This window comes from Aethalodelphis obliquidens, unplaced genomic scaffold (assembly GCF_003676395.1).
Source record: "Aethalodelphis obliquidens isolate GAN/ISIS:26980383/991018 unplaced genomic scaffold, ASM367639v1 scaffold112, whole genome shotgun sequence".
In the NCBI taxonomy this organism is placed as follows: domain Eukaryota; kingdom Metazoa; phylum Chordata; class Mammalia; order Artiodactyla; family Delphinidae; genus Aethalodelphis; species Aethalodelphis obliquidens.
Window position 1 is genome coordinate 1,116,304 of NW_020838056.1, and position 18,672 is coordinate 1,134,975.

The 18,672-nt window shown below is 41.7% G+C and overlaps 1 long non-coding RNA gene across 1 annotated transcript in view; it reads right to left on the minus strand.

Moving 5' to 3' along the window:
- Positions 1-16,045: 16,045 nt before the first annotated feature.
- LOC113615103 (uncharacterized) overlaps positions 16,046-18,672 on the minus strand; it is a 120,640-nt gene continuing 118,013 nt past the window's right edge. The window contains exon 3 of the long non-coding RNA XR_003430909.1: positions 16,046-17,414. This is a non-coding gene — a long non-coding RNA (uncharacterized LOC113615103). The remainder of the gene's footprint in view (positions 17,415-18,672) is intronic.

Below are 18,672 nucleotides of genomic sequence, written 5' to 3' on the forward strand. Positions count from 1 at the left end.
GCATGAGCTGCTTGTAAATTTTGGAGATTAATCCTTTGACAGTTGCTTCATTTGCAAATATTTTCTCCCATTCTGAGGGTTGTCTTTTCGTCTTGTTTATAGTTCCCTTTGCTGCGTAAAAGCTTTTAAGTTTGATTAGGTCCCATTTGTTTATTTTTGTTTTTATTTCCATTTCTCTAGAAGGTGAGTCAAAAAGGATCTTGCTGTGATTTATGTCATAGAGTGTTCTTCCTATGTTTTCCTCTAAGAGTTTTATAGTGTCTGGCCTTACATGTAGGTCTTTAATCCATTTTGAGTTTATTTTTGTGTATCGTGTTGGGGAGTGTTCTAATTTCATTCTTTTACATGTAGCTGTCCAGTTTTCTCAGTACCACTTATTGAAGAGACTGTCTTTTCTCCATTGTATATTCTTGCCTCCTTTATCAAAAATAAGGTGACCATATGACGTGGGTTTATCTCTGGGCTTTCTATCGTGTTCAATTGATCTATATTTGTGTTTTTGTGCCAGTTCCATACTGTCTTGATTACTGTAGCTTTGTAGTATAGTCTGAAGTCCGGGAGCCTGATTCCTCCAGCTCCATTTTTCTTTCTCAAGATTGCTTTGGCTATTCGGGGTCTTTTGTGTTTCCATACGAATTGTGAAATTTTTTGTTCTAGTTCTGTGAAAAATGCCATTGGTAGTTTGATAGGGATTGCATTGAATCTGTAGATTGCTTTGGGTAGTAGAGTCATTTTCACAATGTTGATTCTTCCAATCCAAGAACACTGTATATCTCTCTATCTGTTTGTATCATCTTTAATTTCTTTCATCAATGTCTTATAGTTTTCTGCATACAAGTCTTTTGTCTCCTTAAGTAGGTTTATTCCTAGATATTTTATTCTTTTTGTTGCAGTGGTAAATGGGAGTGTTTCCTTAATTTCTCTTTCAGATTTTTCATTGTTAGTGTATGGGAATGCAAGAGATTTCTGTGCATTAATTTTGTATCCTGCTGCTTTACCAAATTCACTGATTAGTTCTAGTAGTTTTCTGGTAGCATCTTTTGGATTCTCTATGTATAGTATCATGTCATCTGCAAACAGTGACAGCTTTACTTCTTCTTTTCCTATTTGAATTCCTTTTAATTATTTTTCTTCCCTGATTGCTGTGGCTAAAACTTCCAAAACTATGTTGAATAAGAGTGGTGAGAGTGGGCAACCTTGTCTTGTTCCTGATCTTAGTGGAAATGCTTTCAGTTTTTCACCATTGAGAATGATGTTGGCTGTGGGTTTGTCATATATGGCCTTTATTATGTTGAGGAAAGTTCCCTCTATGCCTACTTTCTGGAGGGTTTTTATCATAAATGGGTGTTGAATTTTGTCAAAAGCTTTTTCTGCATCTATTGAGATGATCATATGGTTTTTCCCTTCAATTTGTTAGTATGGTGTATGACACTGATTGATTTGCGTATATTGAAGAATCCTTGCATCCCTGGGATAAACCCCACTTGATCATGGTGTATGATCCTTTTAATGTGCTGTTGGATTCTGTTTGCTAGTATTTTGTTGAGGATTTTTGCATCTATGTTCATCAGTGATATTGGCCTGTAGTTTTCTTTTTTTGTGACATCTTTGTCTCATTTTGGTATCAGGGTGATGGTGGCCTCGCCGAATGAATTTGGAAGTGTTCCTCCCTCTGCAGTTTTTTGGAAGAGTTTGAGAACAGGTGTTAGCTCTTCTCTAAATGTTTGATAGAATACACCTGTGAAGCCATCTGGTCCTGGGCTTTTGTTTGTTGTAAGATTTTTTTTTTTTTTTTTTTTGCGGTACGCGGGCCTCTCACTGTTGTGGCCTCTCCCGTTGCGGAGCACAGGCTCCGGACATGCAGGCTCAGCGGCCATGGCTCATGGGCCCAGCTGCTCCGCGGCATGTGGGAATGTGGGATCTTCCCGGACTGGGGCACAAACCCGTGTCCCCTGCATTGGCAGGCAGACTCTCAACCACTGCGCCGCCAGGGAAGCCCTGTTGCAAGATTTTTAAACACAGTTTCATTTCAGTGCTTGTGATTGGTCTGTTTGTATTTTCTATTTCTTCCTGGTTCAGTCTCGGAAGGTTGTGCTTTTCTAAGAATTTGTCCATTTCTTCCAGGTTGTCCATTTTATTCGCATATAGTTGCTTGTAGTAATCTCTCACCTACACTTAATTCTTTAACTCACCTGGAATAAATGTAATTTCTTTTTTACATAAAATATTTATCCACTGAGAATTAGTATTAATTTTATTTTAGTAATCATCCCCACTACCATTTGTTAGCACTAGGTACCTGCTCTGAATTGTACTAAGTCCTTTTACATATATTAGCAGACATCACTTGTTTTAAACTTCACAACACTATGCAGATCTGGGAACTGAGCCTCAGAGAGGATGAGCAGGGACAGAGCCCTTAAACATTCTGCTGTGATGTCATTTGCATCACAGACCAAAGTGTTACATCAGGCATGGTCCCTTCCTGCAGTTTTTGTTTGGCTCCATTATTCTGCCTGTCCAGTCTTGCATCTTATCATTCATACAGCTGATAGGTCAAGTCTATCCCGATGAGTCTACATAATCAAAATTAATCTTGACTATTCTTGCCCATACATTCTCCCAAAAGATTTTTAAAATAATTTTTATGTTTTCATAATCCAAGTAATACATACTCATTATTGAATGCTTAGGAAGTACACATAAGCAAGAATAATAAAAATTAAAATCATTTATGAACTTGCCCACCCAGAGATGATCACTGTGACAGAATTTCCACGTTCATCCTGTTTATTTATGATCTGTCTCCTCATTAGAATATAATTTCCATGTAGTGGGGGTTTTTCTCTTTTGATCACTCTTGCATCCCTGGGATCTATGTAATGGGTGACACGGTCTGCTGCCCAGACCACAAGTTCAGGTCCAAGGTGCTCATTACCCAGTCTGCTTAGAGTGCTGGCTCACAGGTTAGCCCTTCTCTAGGAATAGCCTTCAGCCAAGGGGAATGCCTCTTCCAAGGTTACATCTCCTCCACAGAGGTAGCCCACATCAATGACCTGTGGGTTTGAGGGTATAAAGGCCCAGCCCCGGGGCTTCCCTGGTGGCGCAGTGGTTGAGAGTCCGCCTGCCGAAGCAGGGGACACAGGTTCGTGCCCTGGTCCGGGAAGATCCCACGTGCCGCAGAGCGGCTAGGCCCGTGAGCCATGGCCTCTGAGCCTGCGCGCCCGGAGCCTGTGCTCCGCAACGGGAAAGGCTACAACAGTGAGAGGCCCGCGTACCGCAAAAAAAAAAAAAAAGGCCCAGCCCCCTGGCCCCAACTTGGAACAACTCCAAAGGGCCATTTCATTCCAGAGCTCCCTGTGGAACGGGCTGAGACCTATGATGTGACTGCATCAGGTTCACCTCCCTCTGCCCAGTCTTGCTTCCATAACTCCCCTACCGATCCTATTTCTGAGACTACTCCCAGTTAACCTCCTGAAGGTGAACTTCTGCTACAGAGTCTGTTTCCAGGGAACATGACCCAAGTGAATGTAGAACACAGCCTGACACATAGTCGGCTTTATCATATTTCTTGAACGAATATACGCAAAATTTTTTAGGGGTCCCTCCTTCATTCCTGGTGATTCTCACTCTTCAGCAAAGAAGCAGAAGCTCCATCACGCCCCACGAAGTGAGAAGAAGTCAGCTATTCCTGTGCAGCCACCAACACTACTGCAGCTTCTTCTCATTACAGCATCCTCGACTCTTGATGATGCCCCAGGGCCCCATCCACTGCTTGTTAAAAACAGTGACCAGGACAAGATCCCAGCTTGCCTACTCATTCTGGGTAGCTCTGCACCCAAACTCCACTGTTCTCCCCAAATCCTGAGGCTTCTTATCACTGCTTACTGAAGCCAGGGAATCTGCAGAGATCCCAACCCTGCTAAGCCTGCATTCCTGGGTCTCTGCCCAAGTTACAGTGGTCCTGGAGGGTGGGAAGGATGCTCCCTCCTCAGTGTTGCCCAAGTTACAGTGGTCCTGGAGGGTGGGAAGGATGCTCCCTCCTCAGTGTCTTGTTCAGGTAAGGGCACTCCACAGTGGAAGTGGCCTGGTCTTTCAACTTTCAGATCTTGCGTTCATTAACATGGCCACTTCTTGAGAGCATGACCCAGCCAGGATGACTGTGTTGGGACAAGTAAGACAGATCTGGAAACCAACACGTGCCCCCGACTCTTGGTCAAGTCGTCACCTACTCTTCTGATGAAATCTCTCTCTGGGCCTATCTGAGGTCAGGATACCTAGAAACAGAGCCTGAAATTGGGTATTCTTGACCATTAATTTATTGAGGAACACTCTCCAAAGAAAGGGAAGCAGTATGGGGAAGGGGGAGGAACTAAAAAAAAAAAATGTGGTCTCTGCTGAGTCAGCTCCAGCCTGATCCCATGGGGAGCTTTGGAGCAGAGGCTGTACCAAACATTTTTGAAGAGCTGGAAACTAATTCCTATAAGTTGTTGTCATTGTTCTTTTTTGCAATAAGATACAGCACTTGATACACTGTAGAAAGTATGACTGTCGATAGGATCTGACAGAATCCACATTACACTGTGAGGCGTCAATACATCTGTTATCAAAATTTCCCCTTTGGTTCACCCACAGAACATTTTCATTGCAGCCTCTGAATCAAGAAATGAAGCTTCACTCAATTTCACAGACAATCAAGGGGAAAAAATGATGGGTCAATATCCACAAAGCAATCAATGTGATAAACCACATGAACAAAATGAAGGATAAATATCACATGATCATCTTGATAGATGCAGAAAAAGCTTTTGACAAAATTCAACATCCATGCGTAATAAAAACTTTCAGAAAAGTTGGTATATAGGGAACATTTCAACATAATAAAGGCCATTTATGACAAACCCACAGCTAACATCATACTCAATGGTGACAAAATGAATGCTTTTCCTCTAAAATCGGGAACAAGACAAGGATGCCCACTCTCACCATTTATATTTAACATAGTATTAGAAGTCCTAGCCACAGCAATCAGACGAGAAAAAAAAAAATAAAGGCATCCAAATTGGAAGGGAAGAAATAAAACTGACACTATTTGCAGGTGACATGATACTGTATATAGAAAACCCTAAAATCTCCACTCTCAGGTACACACCCAAAAGAAATGAAAACCTATGTCCACACAAAATTTTGTACACAAGTAGCAGCACTACTAATAATAGTTGAAAAGTGGAAACAACCCAAATGTCCATCAACTAACGAGTGACTAAAAAATATGTGATATATCCATACAGTGGTATGTTATTCAGTATAAAAAGGAATGAAGTATTGATAAATGCCAGAAAATGGATGAACTTTGAAAATATTATGCTAAGTGAAAGAAGGAAATCACAAAAGGCCACATATTGTATGTTTCAATTTATCTGAAATGTCTACAAGAGACAAATCAATAGAGACAGAAAGTGGATTAGTGGTTGCCTAGGGTGCATGAGTTCGTTGGGGGTTGGGGGTGGAGAAATGACTGCTAATGAGTAAGGGTTTTCTTTCACGGTGATGATAATGTTCCAAAATTAGATTGTGATAATGGATGCACAATGCTATGAATATACCAAAAAGCACTGAATTGTACACAAACAGGGCAATTTTATGGTATACGAATTATATCTCTAAAAAGCTGTTTAAAATAAAACTAGCACTATCTCCATAAAAGGCCCAAGAGTTAATCCACAAATTAAAGACAAACCGTTAACACTCACAATTACAATGTCCATAAATTGCACAAAGTCCCATCACTTGGAGGGATGCAACAATAAATTTTCCATCACTATGAACAGCAAATCATGGCTGCCAACGTGAGCATTTAGGAGGAAAAATACCGACAGCAAATATGGAAATATACATCAGTTTGACACTAATTAGTGTTGGTTTCAGTCCCTATTTTGTGGGTTGCCATATAGGTTTTGTATTTTTTCCTCCAACCTTTACACCCATTGCCAAAATCAGGACATTGCATGTCTTAGGGAGGGGTTTCCTGCTAAACCAGAAGAGTCTCAAGCAAACCAGGATGGTTCATTATTCATGGACAAGAGAGAAGGAAAAGGTCTTTCCTTCCCTGTGTCATGCTCCATGTGAGGGCAACAGACTGGACTATTTGAACCCCAGTGTCCTGCAGAATTTTTATCCCTAATGTATTTCATCTTCTTTGTCGATCTTACGAATGAGACATTTTCTTTTATATTCCATTTATTGTTTGTATATAGAAAGGCTGCTGACTTTATATATTAATTTTCTAACTACCTTACTGAATTTTCTTATTGTCTCCTAGGTTTTCAGTTATTTTTTTCTGGGTTATTCAAGGTTTATAATCATGGCATCAGGAAATAATTATAATGTTGCTTCCCCCCAGCCATCCATTATTTTAATCCCTTACTTATAAACCACTTTATCTGTAAAGGCTAAAACTTCCAGAAAACCCCAACAGTCAATTCAGAAGGCACATCTTGTCACTTGCTTTAATGACAATACTGCTATTAAGTATTTCGCTATCAAACTGACATTTGGGCAGAGACAACTTTAGCATTTCAAGGAGTATCTATATATTTCTATTTTATCTCAAGATTTTATGAAGAATGGATATTGAATTTTTTTCAAATGACTTTTTTGAATCCTTGATATGAACATACAGTTTTTCTCCTTTGATTGGGGTGAATTGTATTGATGATTTCATAATATTGAATCATCCCTGGCTTTATTGAAACTGGATCTCACTGAGCCATGGTTCATAATTTTGCTAACACAATGCTCAGTTCTAGTTACTAATTTTTATTACAATTTTTACATCAATATTCATGAATGAGCTTGGAGGTCTTCTCTGTGTTCTGTCTGATTTGAATGCCGGTGTTATTTTTGGCTTCCTATCTTTCGTTGTTGGGCTTGGAGACAGTTTTCAGTGTCGGATTTCTCTGTTCCTTGAATGTTTGAAATTATTTACCTGAGAAACCATCTGGGCCTGGTGATTAGGGGATGATGCATTTTCACTTTCTTCTCTGATTATTGGCCTGTTTAGAATTCTTATCTCTTCTAGAGTAAATTTTGGTGATTTCTATATTTTCTAAACAATTAATCACTTCATCCACGTTTCAATCTAATTTGCACCTAGGTTTGCCAATCATTCCTTGAAACTTCTTTTAATATCTTCTGTACCTCTTGTTAATTCTCCTTTCTAATTTTTTATTTATTTCTAATATAAGTGGTTTTGTCAAAGAAATGGCAATCAGATTTTTAATTTATTGATTCTTCTTTTTCTGCTTTGTAATTTATTAATTCTTGCTCTCAATTTATTACCCCTGATGGTTTTTCCTAACCTCCTGAATGCAGTTTTAAAAATTTTTCCTCCAACTTGTAGTTTCTAATACATATATTTATGGCTTTATTTCCCTGTGAAACCAGCTTTGGCCATTTTCCATTAATTTTGAAACTCTATATTTTATTATTGCTAATTTCTAACATCTGCAATTTCAACTTCAATTTTCTCACTGACCCAAAAGTGGTCTAAGAGGAAAATTAAGGGTTTCCCTCCTTGTTATTGCATTATCAAATAAATGTAATTACACTAATAAATATGATATTGCTTATTGGTTTATAAAAAATATTATTCATCATGCTAAATTAGTCAAGACCCTGGCAGGAAGCAGAGGGCACACTGAAAAGAATTTAACTAAACAGAATTGAATGAGGATACTAAGTATAGACGCATAGGCTGGGTTGAGGGAACTGAAAAAAGATAGTGAAGTGCTCAGGACCTAGCAACAATGAGAATCCATTACCACCCCTAGGCCTGAAGAGACAAGGGCAGGGAAAAATATTACTGCAGCCACAGAGGAACACCACCACTGCTGAGACTCCAGGGGGTGGAGTGGAATGCAAAGAATAATTATCCAACCCCTCGTTCTCTTCCAGGTTTCTGCCCACATCCAACAACCAAACACAGAGGACCCAGTAGATACAGTCTGCGGAAGTCAGCCTCAGAACGACACAGAACAGGGTAGAAAAGGGAGGAGAAAAAAAGTTTGGGAACAAAAACTGGGAATAGCCCAGTAGTAAATATCATTTTCCTCTTATTCAAACATCAGAAATAGATATAAATTCCGTTAATGCTCTGTGGTCCGGTGATGAATTCTATTTATTGTTTATATAATTTCAAAGCATCCTTGCATTCCTAGATCCCCTGACATATTCTCTTCATTATACTTTTCAGTTGCTGTAACCTTTTATTAAGAATTTTACATCTACGCTCATAAATGAGACTGGTCTATAATTTTCCTTTTTGAATGGCAATCAGTGTTATGCTTGTCTTGTGAAATGAATCAGAGGAACTTTTCACATTTTTAAGTTCTGCAATAATTTATATAACAAAAGAATTGTGCATTTCTTAAAAGTTAAAAAAATTATTCAATCATGCTCCTGCTAGGAACTGGTGGTCTTCTTTCAGTAATTCTTGGATAATTTTTAGAGTTTTCCATAATTATTAGTTTGTATAGATTTTCTACTTTTTTTTTTTTTTTGCAGTACGCGGGCCTCTCACTGCTGTGGCCTCTCCCATTGCAGAGCACAGGCTCTGGACGCGCAGGCTCAGCAGCCATGGCTCATGGGCCCAGCTGCTCCGCGGCATGTGGGATCTTTCCAGACTGGGGCACGAACCCATGTCCCCTGCATCAGCAGGCGAACTCTCAACCACTGCGCCACCAGGGAAGCCCTAGATTTTCTACTTTTTGAGTCAATTTTGGTCATTTATAATTTTCTTAAAAATGGCCCCTTTCCTGGAGATTAATTTTCTCCAATAAGTCCATTTTCCCCAAACTTGGGGTAAAATGGTCCTGGTAAAGGGCTTCTGCATCTCCCGGGCCAGCCCAAAGGGTTGTCATGGCTGCAGCATGGAGAGATCCTCAAAGGTAGGTTAAAACAGTTAAAACTAATAAGAGGGGTTTTATCTTGAGACAGGATTGTTCAGGCTTCCCCACAGCTGTTGACAAAGGCTGTGCCCCATGGAGCTGACCACAGGAGAATAAGCTTAAGGTGACCTTCCATCCAGAGTGATTCACCATGCAGTTGGGTAAACTCAGCACCTGTCTACCCTGGAAACTGACCTCTCAGAACCACGGCTGTGATTTAGCCTCCCGCTTAGCAAACGTGACAAGGAAGTGGGTGTGAGGAGAAAGACGGGGAAGCAGGGAGCCCAGCTCTAATGACGATGTGACTCCCTGGCTCGGCCACTTTGGATGTGTCATTGTGACTAATCTCACTGGGCTTCAGTTGTCTGATCACTGAAATGAGAAGCTCTGAGGACTTCGCAGATTTATGATTCTATTAACAGATTCCCCCCAGGAGTAAGTTTAACACAAACAGTTTCATGCCTCACCTCCAGTTCTCTCCCTAATAAGAAATGGATCCTCCTGTCTAAGTAACAGTGTCTGAGATCTGCTGCAGGCGGTGGGGGGGGGGGGGGGGACCAAAAGTCCCTGCTGTTTCCCATATATCTCCCCTCCAGCCTAACCTGCCTTGGACTTAAAAGTTTTCCCATGCTGGGTTTAAGGCATCAACAGCCCGAGCGAGAACACTGTCCTGGAGAAACAACCTTTGGAGTATCTGACAACTTCAGAGGCACTAATGCATCCAGTTGGTAAGGTCCTGGGGCAGCAGAATGAGCTGATGGGGATGGAGAGGTCTAGTGCATGGGATGCGGCTGGGGAAGGCCAGCCTGGAATGACAACCACAACTGCAGGGGATGGATGGGGAGAGGTACAACTGGCAGGCAGGGGACAACATGGTGGCTTTTGGGCTGCTAAAGGTGGAAGTGGACTGAAACACACATTAGCCTGTGGGAGTCTGAGGAATGATGAGCTTCAAGGACTCTGGCAATGTAGTAGCTTTGGAAGCCAACCAAACTGGGTTTCCACCCCAGTTCTGCCACTCACTACTGGGCTACTAAACCTCTGTGAGCCTCTTTCCTCAACTGCAAAATGGGAATAATAATGCCTGTCTTTAGGGCTGATAGGAGAGTTAGTACTTAACCATGGTGACTGGTACAAGTGAGAATTCAATCCATATATCTATTATTATAATAATTCCCAGTTTTATCACCATCCTTCTCCGGAAGCCAATTTTAATTAATGTAACTAATTACAAACATTTTTGTGTTCCTGCCAAGCACCGTGCTGTTCACTGTTTGGGTTTGAAGGAAGAATGTGGCATATTCCCTACCCTCCAATAGCTTCCAATCCAGTGGAGTATTTGTACACAACCAAGTAAAACACACAGCAAAACAAGCACAAGAAACAAATAGAGATGCCCCAGCATACTGTGGGATACCTAGGAAGAAGCCATGGACTCTCAGGGTGGGAGTGGAGAATGTGTCAGGGAAGAATCCTTGCAGGTGAATTAGGCCTTAGAATCTGAGAGGGTCCTCTAGTCCAACACCCTCACTTTGCAGTTAAGGGCCCAGGCAGATTAAAACAATCCAGTCTTAACAATCACTCAGATAGTGAACCCAGACTATGTGCCAGTCATTGTCAAGACTGACTTTTCAAACCTCACAATAACCCTACGAGATGGAAATTCTTGCCATCACCATTATACAGAAGAAGAAACTGAGGCACGGTGAGGTGAAAAGACTTGCCCAAGGTCACATAGCTTGCAGGTAGGAGAGCATGGATTTGACCCATGTTGTCCTGTCCACCACAGCTGCCTCTCTTAACAGCAGAGCTAGATAGAGCTTAAGCACACGACTCATGACTTAAAACCCCAGGTTCCCCTGTTCTCTCACACAGCTGCTTCCCAGAGGAAGAGAAATGTTTCAGAAGGTGAGGAATTCTGGGTGATCTTTCCAGGCTGAGGACAGAGCAGGAGCAATAGCATGCAGATCTGAAGTACTGTGTTGTCGGAAGAGTGTGCAGATTCTCATAGCTGAAGGGCAGAATGAAATTAATCAATAAAAGACAGCAGCTGAGGTTCCTGCACCATTACAAACCTCAAATATCAGGAAAAGAAGAAGCCAGGAACAGCAACATTCGATAAACTTTAGACATAAGTGGAGGAAAAGAGCTGTCATTTGGGCATCAGACTCCCCAGTCAGCACAGAGACGATAGGGATTTAAAGCAAACCTCCATATATCTGGAGAAAACCATAATTCGAAAAGATACAGGCACCCCAATGTTCACTGCAGCACTATTCACAATAGCCAAGACATTTAGGAAGCAACTTAAATGTCCATTGACAGAAGAGTGGATAAATAAGAAGTGGTCATGTATACAATGGAATATGACTCAGCCACAAAAAAGAACGAAAAAATGCCATTTGCACCAACATGAACGGACCTAGAGATGATCATACTAAGTGAAGTAAGTCAGAAAGAGAAAGAAAAATATCTATGATACCACTGATATGTGGAATCTCATTTTAAAAAAATGATACAAATGAACTTATTTGCAAAACAAAAACAGACTTATATCAAAAACAAACTTATGGTTACCAAAGGGGGAACATGGTGGGGTGGATAAATCAGGAGCTTGGGATTAATATATGCACACTACTGTATGTAAGACAGATAACCAACAAGGACCTACTGTAGAGCACAGGGAACTCTACTCAATATTCTGTGATAACCTATATGAGAAAGGAAGCTGAAAAAGAATGAATATATGTATATGTATAACTGAATCACTTTGCTATACACCTGAAACTAACACAACCTTGTAAATCAACTATACTCCCATAAAATTTTTTTTTAAATAAAGCAAATCTCAACTCTAAACCCACTCCTCATCTTGGGTTCTCTAGCTCTGCAAATATTGATACTTCCACCATCCATTCTCTTGCTAGTCAGAAGACCAGGAGGCATCGTAAACTCATCCTTCTCCCTCGTTCCTCTGTCAAGTCTATTTTTTAAATAGTTAAAATATTTTTAATTTTGAAATTGTCTCCTGTGTTAATCTGGGTTCTCCAAGAAGCAGATGCCAAGTGTGTGTAAACATGCAAGGATTTTGATTAAGGGAAATGCCTATGAGAGAAAACATGGAGGAAGCCAGGAAGGCGGGAAGAGTCATCAAATCATGATGCAGTGTGACCCCAAGTGAGAGAGAGGGAAGGAAGGTTTGGTGGAGGTGTCCTATACTGCTGTGTAGTGTAAGGAAGTTTTCACAAAGCCATTGGGGAGTTCTGGAGCCAAAACCAGCCATGAGAGGAGTCCACGGTCTCCTGGGAATATTCCTGCATTTGTATTACTGCCACCCTCAATGATTGGCGGAGAGCAGTCCATGGGAAACATGGCTTCAAAACAAGCATGATGTTGGATTGCAGAGCACGACAGCAGGGCGCTTGATCAATTATGTTCCCTGTCACTGGAGATCTGTGAGACTGGGCTCATAGGTACCACCATGTGAGGATAGACTCCTGGCTCCTCACCAATCCTACCATCACCAGCCCAGTTTAGACCCTTCCATTCTCTGGAGGATTGCAGCAGACCCCCAACTGGTCTTCCTGCTGCTAATCTTTATCCCCCTAAACCTTTTTCCACACAACAGTCAGAAAGACCTTTCTAAAACACATACCTAACATGTAAATCTTCTAATTAGAGCCTTCGATAACGATTTTACCAATTCCTTTGAAATCTATAAATGGAGTTCTTGCTTTGCATAAGAGATTGATTGAACAATTAATCAAAAAAGATGTCCTTGAACTAGTTAACACGTGCATTATTCCAGCACTCAGACCTCTGGGTGAGGTAAGACTCTATGGAGACTGAAAATACAATTTAACCAAGATACTTAAAGCATTATCTCCACTGAAAGTCAATAAATGTCTTGTTGATCTTGTTGGGGAATTAAAACTTTTGTAAAAATGTGACTTTGCTAAGCTTATTAACAGCTGATTATTAATGACATTACAGCAAAAACACAATTAAACTCAAGCAACTACACTTCGAGTTCTTCATTTGGAATTCTGTTGACCTTGGGATTTTCCAATACTTTACGGACACCCTGCCATCTAGGACTCAGGGGTGGTACCACCTCTTGGAAATGATATTAACTGACCCTACCTAATCATGAGGTAAACAAATGATTAGCCATGGAAAGACTGGAGGAAGTTCTTGCCACAAGACATGAGAATCACAGTGTAGCTCCCTAGGAACACAATGTAAACATCTGCTTTCATGTCAGTAATTTAAAAGTCTGTAACTCCTGGGACAACTGGACCATTACACGTAGCCCTGATCACTAACTTTTATCTAAGGATGAGACCATAATTTTTATGTTCACTCCCACGTATGCAATGCTGAAATCCTTTGACATAGCAATATACAAGGAGAAATACCTATTAGGAAAATCGGAATACCACTGAACATTGTCATGGTGATCAGTTAATTGTGTGAAACCTGAAATTGGTTCATAATGTAAACTGAATATGACTTCTAATACAAAGGAATTTGAATCACCCTTTAGTATCGCGACCAGTTCATATCTGCCTGCGAAGCAGCATGGTTTCTCCAAAAGACATTCATCATACTAGTTTAGCTATTATACAAGTGGTCCTCCAGGAATTATCTACATGAAAGTCTGAAAAACTCCTAGGCTTGATGGCTAGTTATTAATCCCAATAATGCCAACATGTACCAAAAAATCATACACCAGCACACTATGACACTGGCTTCTAATATCTTCCGTGATCAAGTAACTCATAACGATCATTTCAGGTAAATGGCTTCTTGATTGTGGTAGATTCTTTTTCCAAATGCCTCCAAGCTACTAAAGATTGAGGGTCAGAGGACAAAGATTCTAAATCCCTCAATCTTTGGCCACCAGCCCGCACCTTTGGCAGGTTCCTAGGAAAGAGACAAGAAAGAGGCTAGGGTGAGGGAAATGCAAGGTTGCTCTTGCTTTGGCCCCAGAACTACACAGGAAGAGTCCAGGCTTGGTAGCTGAGTTGGACCACAGAAGGGTGACAATGTCTTTGTGTCTCTGGCCAATAACTACACTAAAAACAGTCTGTGATGGTCTTATGTGTCAACTTGGCTGGGCCATGGTGCCCAGACAGTTGGTCAAATGTTATTCTGCAAGTTTCTATGAGGGTGTTTTTGGATGAGATAAACATTTTTATTGGTTGACTGAGTAAAGCAGATTCCCCTCCATAATGTGGTGGGCCTCGTCCAATCAGTTGAAGGTCTGAATAGAACAAAAGACTGACCTCCCCTGAGCAAGAAGAAATTCTGTACACACACACATGCGTGCACGCACGTGCAAAAATCAGAACGCCACTGAACATTGTTATATATATAAATATAACAATCATATGTAGATACAGATACAGATACAGATATAGATCCTGTTGGTTCTGTTTCTCCGGAGAACCCTAACTAATACACAGGCCAGGAGGGCTTCTTGAACTTTCTCTCAGCCCACAGCTGTGAAGAAGAAATGAAAGGTAAACCTGCCCCCCCCACACCCCGCCAAAAAAAAACCTGACCCACAGAGGGGGTGTTTGTCTCTCACTAGGGCTGATAGCTGATCTGCCTAAGCTCACACACTGAGGCTCTCCCAGGGCAGCGGGAGCCTCCGAAGTAGGCATTTGACAGTGAAGTGTTTCCACCCCAGAGTGCTGGAGCCTATTTTACACTAGGCCCACATCACCTGGATGCTCAGAGTCACCAAGATGCCCTGTGCTGGATATTTTCCACTTGACCCTTTCTATCCAATCTGCCTGTCCATACCAACCCAGGAAGCTGATTTTGTGAGCCACATCAACAGGCTCTCTTACCTCCAGGCCTCCAGTTGGATTCAGCCACTCCCCCAAAGGTCATTTCTCCCATCTGCATCCCTCCCCAGGGGGCCTCTCTGTCTCGGGGTTCTGAAACCTCTCCCTCTCCTCAATCCTTTAGAAGCACTCATTGAACCCTGCTGTTTCAAACTCCTATCAGTTTATGTGTTCTGCTGAAACTGTCCACACCTCTGTAAATAATCTCTTTTTGAAACTCTCTTCAAATTACCCAATTTAAACGTGTGATCTCTTTTGTGACAAGACCCTGACTGATCTACCACCTCCATTAGGGTTGAAAGATTTAACAAAATAAAAATACAGGATGCCCAGGTGAAGTTGAATTTCAGATAAATAACAAAATTTTTTTAGTATAAGCAGGTGCCAATATTCATTGTTTATCTGAAAAATTAAAATTTAACTGGGCATCCTGTATTTTAACATTTTAACTGGCACCTCTAGCCCTCACCATCAACTAGGAAAATATCTTGGGGCTTTTGGTGAACTTCAACTGATCCCTGAAATAAACAAGGTTAATGACAGACTCAGAATCTTAATACTCATGATGCACATATGGTCCTAATTTTCAGGACTGTTCTCTCTCTTTTGTTTTTTTTTTTTTTTTTTTTTTTTGCTGCACAGCATGTGGGATCTTAGTTCCCGGACCAGGGATCAAACCCACACCCCTTGCAGTATAAGTGTGGAGTCTTAACTACTGGACTACCAGGGACATCCTGCAGGACTGTTCTCTGAATTGTATACGTGTGTGTGTGTGTAAATGTGTGCATATACACTGAGAGAGAAAAAGGAAGAATGTGAGGAAAGGTGAGAGCAAGAGAAATTAATGGGATATAAGCCTGGAAAGGAAGGATGGGGCTGGTTATTCAAGAACTTAAATCCAGTGATGACAACTTGGGCCAATCCACTCTCTATGACTTTATCAAACTGTTGGATACACAATAAGAGTTCTGGCCCTCCTCTGCATTATCCAGATTTTCTTACATATCTTTTATGATTGACTCTGATGAATTTGGCTCTCCAAGTTTGCTTTGTCTTTTAAAAAAATCTCCTGAGGGCTTCCCTGGTGGTGCAGTAGTTGAGAGTCCGCCTGCCGATGCAGGGGACACGGGTTTGTGCCCCGGTCCGGGAAGATCCCACATGCCGCAGAGCGGCTAGGCCCGTGAGCCATGGCCGCTGAGCCTGCACGTCCGGAGCCTGTGCTCCGCAACGGGAGAGGCCACAACAGTGAGAGGCACGCGTACCGCAAAAAAATAAATAAATAAAATAAAATAAAATAAAATCTCCTGAGATTTATATCAAAGGATAAAATTGGACTCTAGGAATCCTGCTAGTCCTACTACCTTTAAGCAACCTTTGGATCTTATTTCATGTTCAATTTGTAGGACAGATTCTTGATCATAAGGTGAGATAAAAAGATTCAATTTAATTCCCCTTTTCTTATATTTTTCTTACAAAGACAGAAAGAAAGAAAGAATAAGAAGGTGACTATAAGGAGCTTTGATAGCTCAAATTAAGTGTGCTGGAAAAAAATGGAAAAGTTGTAGCTCTAGTAATCTATAGGGGAAAAAATAGAAACATGATGTAATCACCAAATAAGTTATTATTTTTCTCAGCCTCCAGCTATTATAATTTCACTGGATATCTTATAAGCTCTTACTGTTCTGGGAGATACTCCAAGACTTGCTCCAGTATTTCACAAAGAAAAATTTGCCACCAGTCTAGAAAGTGTTTGATGAAGTATTATTGCAAGTGCCTTTTCAGCAGCATGGTGGAGTGAAGCAGGAAGAGGAGGGGCTTCTTTCTTAAGACGGATGAAATTGAGATCGTTGTTTGAAGGACAAGAAGTGAATACAGAGCTCCTCTGAGAAGAGATACATACTGTAATGACTCAAGGAGCTGAAATTTTTGAGATGAGTATCAGAGCAAAAAAGTAATAGTGAACATGAAGGAGAGAAAGAGGAAAAAGAGAAGGAGGAAGAGGAAAAGGAGATGGGCTAAAAGGAAAAAAATAAAGGAACAATTGAGGTTTTTTCTAACTCAATTGTTAAAGTACAAATTTTTATCAGTGGATAATAAATTAAAATCTTCCTTAACACGAGAAAACCTTTCTGCTCTATATGAATTTACCCTGTAGAGCAGTGGTTCCATTATTCCTAAAGAGTCTTAATAAATTCACCATATTGGATCCCCCTTGTTGGAATGAAAGATCCCAAAGTCATGAAAGAAACAGATATAAAAAGGTAGGACCCACAGAATTTCTAAGATGCAAGTATTAATCAGCAAAATGTCACTTAGGCAGGTATCCCTAGAAGCGGACCCTGAAACAGAAATTCAAAGGCACACAATTTATTGAAGGAAAGTCTTGGGAGAAGGGGAATGGAGGGAGCAGGATGGGGCAAGGAAGAAGCTAAACTTGGGCGTCGTCCCCACTGGAGACAAGCCTCAGCCTGATCCCCGGGGTTGTTCTGGAGGATGAAGTGCAGCATAACTTCGGTCCCACTTTAAAGCCAGCAGCTGGCCTTTTGTACCCCCATATCAGTCAGTCATGGGCTGCCTCTCGAGGTGAAATGTGTAACCTCAGGGCAATCCTCTGGAGAAGGAAACAAATTATGAGCCATTAGCAGCCAACACTCACAGCAGGCAGAAGCTGGGCACACCAGCAGGTAAAGGGCATCTGGTGGGAGCCTAACTCCAACTGTGGGCAGGATTTGAGTGTTCTCCCCTGGAAGTTCCCCAACCCCAAGCAAAATCAGAGGATAGAGACAGGGACCACCCAACTCCATATGCCAGAAGCATTCAGATATCCAACCCTGCCAGGACACTAAGTGACACCTGTTTTAGCCCTAGTCTTTGCCTTTCCCTCCCTTCCTAGGGTCACAGTTGACACAGTCCTGGCCCCTGATCCTTCTGCATTCCTGTAAACCCCCGGCCCTCTCCACCATCTCAATCTTGGCTTAGGACCTCTTGGCTACCCGTCCACCCTGAGGCGGGCACTCTGTCTCGCTGAGTCCTCATCCCTGCTGGGATTTGGTCTGAGAGACCATAGGAGCCTTTAGGCTTAGGAAAGACATACAACACTGGAGCCTGAAGGACCTTCAGAGACTCATGCAGTCCACATGCAGGCCACAGGGTCTGTGGTGGGGAAGGACCTTGCCACGTGACTGGTCTAGTCTCTTACCACGGAGCCCAAAAGTTTTACAAGCACCAACCAGCTCAGATGTCCACTCCCAGTCCAGGTACCTTTGGTTAGAGTCTTAAGGTACATAGGGCAGTCTCTCCTAGGCAAGGACTGTGGGTAGAGCAGGCAATGAACATACATTCATCTGACCCAAAGACAGCCTATCCACTGGGTGGTCAAGAACCAATCAGATTTTCTTCCTCAAGGATGCAAAATGAGATGCACAGAGATTATGGTTAGCAAGGATCAGTACCCCCACCGCCTAAAAAACGATCACGGTGTAGAGAGAAGCCAGTGGAGGTCATGTAGGATTTCAACAATATCTACAAGTCAGGTACTTTCATAGGTTAAGAGATCTTCACACAAGGACACTGACAATTATGGAGGCAAACGTGAAAATTCATGCAAGTTTCTGTTGCTTTTTCTTGTCTACACTGCAGAAAACACAGTCCTTGCCCCCCCCCCCCCCCCAACTGGCATTTTGGTAAGGTTTTTTTTTTTTTTTTTTTTTTTTGAATAGAATTTGTTTGTTGCCACACCATGCAGCTTGCGGGATCTTAGTTCCCGCACCAGGGATCGAACCTGGGCCCACGGCAGTGGAAGCACGAAGTCCTAACCACTAGACTGCCAGGGAAGTCCCTTGGTAAGGTATTTTAAATTCTGCTACTTC